The sequence below is a fragment of the Physella acuta genome, unplaced genomic scaffold, assembly GCF_028476545.2.
Source record: "Physella acuta isolate Inbredline_101_S28 unplaced genomic scaffold, ASM2847654v3 ptg000485l, whole genome shotgun sequence".
NCBI lineage: Eukaryota > Metazoa > Mollusca > Gastropoda > Physidae > Physella > Physella acuta.
This window is the reverse complement of record NW_026732004.1, coordinates 118,138-123,185: the sequence shown is the minus strand read 5'-3', so window position 1 is coordinate 123,185 and position 5,048 is coordinate 118,138.

Here is a 5,048-nt window from a genome sequence, read left to right as displayed (position 1 = left end):
GACATATCAGCCAATTCTTATAAGAAAATTTTGAATAATGTAGTATGTGATGTGTACTTCCAGAGAACATTAACATTTTAAAAATGTGAGCAAGATAGGAATAAGTCATAAAATGACTTGTATAAATATGTTTAACCACTATTTTAATTTAGTAATGAAAATGAACATACATTTTATTGTATTTTGTGATTTGTATGTATACTGTATATCTTGTTAAGTAATGAACATGATTATGGCAGTATGACCTGACAGATGTGGTAATTATATGTAATAAGATGTGGTAATTTACATATATTATGATGAGGAGTTGACCTCAACCATTGAAGTAGGGAAATCAAGGATATGATTTGCCCATGGGAGCTATTACATAGCCATGATTTTGTTCTACTAGGAGAAAGTTTTCCTCAGTTAGATTTATTTGTTTGTTACACTAAGAGGAGATATTCCTTAGTTAGAGTCATTTGTTCTTATTAAACTAGGAAGGTTTACCTAAGTAATTGGTTACTTTGTTATTGCTAGGCTTAGGAACTCTTTGGTTTATTGGATATGATATCAATTGAGGATATATTTTCTGATTTGGTTGTTGGACCCAGTATTTTCCCTGTTTCCCTTGTAGAGTAGTTGTATTGTCGTAGTCACCCATTCATGCTGGATGCTGTCGGGTTGATACGGAACATAGTCATTTGATGGATATTGATTATGGTTATTTGGATCTCGATGGTTTGCCGAGATATTTTGTTTGTCCCGGGGTCATGGAAAATTGTCCTCCATTGGATATTATATTTGTATACTAATAGTTGGTTGGTCGTCGTCATGCACCATTAGTTGATATAGCAAGTGAAATATGTGATTAAGTTATATCGTTATATCTAATGTACAATGTGCTAAATTATTGTACCCTAAGAGGTTTGATTTTCTTGGTTGGATAATGAACCCATTAGCTTAGTGTTGTTTTGTGGAGATAATTGATCTTCATCGCTAAATAGTTGATTTTGTTTTGCGAGACTGAGGATGCAGTCCGTTGTATTTTTTGGTATCTCGAGGTTGTGCCGAGTACCTGGTTGTTGTTTTAGGGGTTCATGGGAAATACTCCTCTATGGGATATAGTATTGGCTTATTGATAGTTCTCATTTAATTTAAAAAAGTGTACATATAAAATAATTTAGGATGTTCATTAACAAGTTCTTTTTCCACATGATTTTTGTTTCACTGTTATGTTATCATGAAGATTTTAGGGTGAATGTGATCTATATAACAAAAATAAATTAATAAATTAATTTTTTTTTAACGGGAGAAAGGGCGTATAACAGTGAAACATTGTTGTATCGTAGCTTGGGAGTGTGTTTTTGAGATTGCATCAGAAAAGGACGGTAGAGGTGCGCATGCGTGAGAGGGAGACGAGGGGGAAGAAAAGAACATGGCGTACGTTAGCTGTACACGCTGTCTATGTGGAGACAAAATAAATATGTATATAATGTAAAAGAAGGCTCGTCTTGTAATTTCGTATGTGATAGATGAAAGGTAGGGAAAAGGCCTGTGGCAAATTTATAGCGTGAACCCAGTCACACAAAAACATTGTGACAGGATTAATACATTAATGGCATTTCAAAACTTGCATTTTTAAATAATAGTAACAAAAAGAAAAACAAATATTAATGAGAATGAAATAAATGCGTAAAGAGCTATAATTTGATTTTCACCCATGTATCACAGGTAAAATAATTAAGATCAATAATGTGCATATCGTGTATTTAAAAATATCTAAGACACTTCTCAGTTAGTGTAAAATTGTATTTAAAATTTTATGAAAACTTGAAGAAGATAGATTACATGTGCTAAATTTTTTTTTTTTTAGAATTATACCAACAGATTGCAATCAAATTTAACAACAGTACATATTGTTACTTAGAAATACAAGGATAATCTATATATATATAATTCTCTTCTGGGAGCCATTTGAAAACAAGCTGCAAGCGCGCCTTACAGTCCCCTCTCTTCCTCTCTATCGCTACCACCCCCACCCCCTCACGTGACACTGGTGAGCTGTGGTTCACGCTGTTTACATTTTACAATCATAGAGACGGGGGGGGGGGAGGGGGGTTTAGTGTTTTTAGGCAAATATTTTTAGTGGCAGCATTGGTACTGTTGAATTCGCAAATTATGAATTACTGAAAGGTAGAAAAAACAACAACTAAATAGCGGCGTATGATACGCAGCGGGTCGGCTCGTTCTTAATAACAGTCAATGTTATTACTGAAACAAACTCTACTCTGAACAAAAAAGAGGAAATTCTGAACGGCATATTATAATATCGACTTCTTTTTAAAAGTGTATCTCAAACTGCTTTGCAAATACAATAAATATTTAACTAGTTGATATGCTCTGGAAAAAAAACAACTACTTCTTTATTATTAAGCCTTATCTATTTATTTGTGTGTAACTAATTTGGGTTCTGAAGGGAAAATATTTGTGTAACAGTTAAATGTAGATGAAGATATGATTCGAGTGTGTATCTTAAAAAGGCGATATGAATATAAAATATAGGATGGGTGTGCGCATGCGCTAAGGAAAGGAAGCAGAGAGAGAGGTAGAGAGAGCGCGAGGAGATGACGAAACTGAAGTCGTGGTTCTAGTAGTGTAGCTGCTATATTATCTGATATCAATAAAAGACTGTAAAATCACCAATAATGTGGTTTGTATTTGCCTTTAGTTTGTGCCATGAACCCAGTCATAAAAAAGGGCTGTGACATTTTGGTGTCAGAAGTGAGCGGTGCTTCGCACCTTAAAGGAAAGAATAAGATCTAGACTTAGTATTGTGAACATTTTAGTAACTGAATAACTTTTCTTGGACCATTAAGATGGAGGACTATGCCAAATTCATTGAGTTGGCTGATTCGTTAGGATACACTCGGGCAGAAAAGGCTAAATGGGTTGAAAAGAAGATAGCTGATGCAATTGAACGGGAAGACAGACCTTTAGAGAGGGAACTAGCTAAAGCTAAAATAGTAAAGGCTGATAAGGAACTAGATCTAGCTAAAATAGAGGCTGAGAAGGAAAAAGTTAAAATGGAGGCCTAGAAGGAAAAGGTTAAAATGGAGGCTGGCAAGGAAAAAGTGAAAATAGAGGCCGAAGACAAAGAAAAACAGAGACAATTAGAAGACAGAGAAAAACAGAGACAATTAGAAGATAGAGAAAAACAGAGGCAACATGAATTAGAATTAGCTAAAATTAAAAGAAACCAATCTCAAGACATGTTAACAAAATGGACAATTGGAAGCCTAAATTCAGAGCATTTAAACCACTGGAAGAAAGTGTGGAAACTTACTTACTATTGTTTGAGCAAACATGTAAGAGTTTTAACTTTAACTATTCATCTGCTGGTAAAGCACAGGCTTTATTGACTAATTTGACAGGAGAGACTATTGCCAAAATAGCAAGTATGCCTGAGGCTGAAAAAGAAAACTATGACCTAGTAAAAGAAAGATTGATGAAACATTTTGGAAAGACAGAAGATTATTACAGAAAGACTATACGAGACGCCAGAATTAACAACACTGGTGACATAAACCAGATCATTTTTTATATTCGCAAATGCATAAATAAAAGGCAATAATTGGCAGAAATAGATTTAAAGAATCCTGAGGCAATTATTAAACTTAACCTGATAGATCATGTTTTAAATAATGCAACAGATAGTTTATTCACTTTTTTGAGTGAAAGAAAAGTTAGGACACAGAAACAATTAATAGAGCACCTTAATATTTATAAGGATGCACATCCAGAGGCTATTTTGGAAAAAAAGAGAGCAGGGAGATATTTCAGCAGCAGTCTACAGTAGAAACTCTGGCAGGGATCAAAGAAGGTATGACAACAACAATAGAGATAGAAGTAATAGTGCGCCTACCAGATGGAAACCAGACAGATATAAATATAGTAGAAGCACAGAGTGTTACCGCTGTGGGAAAACAGGACATGTAAAGTCTGAGTGTTTCAGCTTACAAAATAGAGATACATATCTCAGCAATAATGACAGAGGTTATGCATCTAATAATAATTACAGAAATCAAAGTAATTATTACAGAAAAAGACAGTATAGTGGACAAAGTAGAAATGAATCCCACAATCAAAGTAGACGGCCAAGAATGGGACCAGACAACAGGGGAGAAAATAGAAATAGTAGAAATAACAATCAAGAGACATCAGCAGGGGTAGAAGGATCAGAGACAGTGGCATCTGTTACACAAAGCAATACAACACTGAAGATGTTCCCAGCTATAGTAAACAACACCAGAGTAATGTGCCTGAGAGATTCAAGTTACACATGCATTATTGTTAAGAAAAGTCTTGTAAGACCAGAACAGTACATTCCCGGCATAATGAAGATGACATATGCCAACAAGAAATTTAAGGATGAGTTTGAGATAGCAGTAGTTGATACAGATTCTGCTTGGCTGAAAGGTAAATATAAAATGGCGGTCATGGAAGAACCAATAGCAGATATGATTACTGGGAATGTAAAAAAGGTGAAAGAAAGTAATGAGGAAGATATAGATAGATGGGCAAGTCAAATTGGAGCAGCGGTTGAGACAAGAACACATAGAAACACTAAAAGAACTACTAGAAAGAATGAGCAAAGAAACTGCATGTGGGAGTAAATACAGTAGAATTCTTAGGATTTAAGGTTGGAAATAAAGAACTTAGACCTACTGAAGGAAATAGGGACAAAATATTAAATATCAAAACTCCTAGTACAAAGAAAGAAGTGAAATCAATGTTGGGACTATGCAATTTTTATAATAATTTTGTAGATAAATATGCTGAACTTACTACTCCTTAAGATTTTACTTTCACGCTTTAATATATAACATCAGTTATCATGTATATATAACCTGGTTTAGTGGATGTAACAATATAATTTTAACCACTTTAGTTGTGTCACCCACCTCAGCAGTTTAAACAAAATTTATTTCATTGATTAGCTCTACACATTCCTTTTTGGCTAACATAATCTGTTACTTTTTATGATGTTAGCATTGGTACTTAAGCAT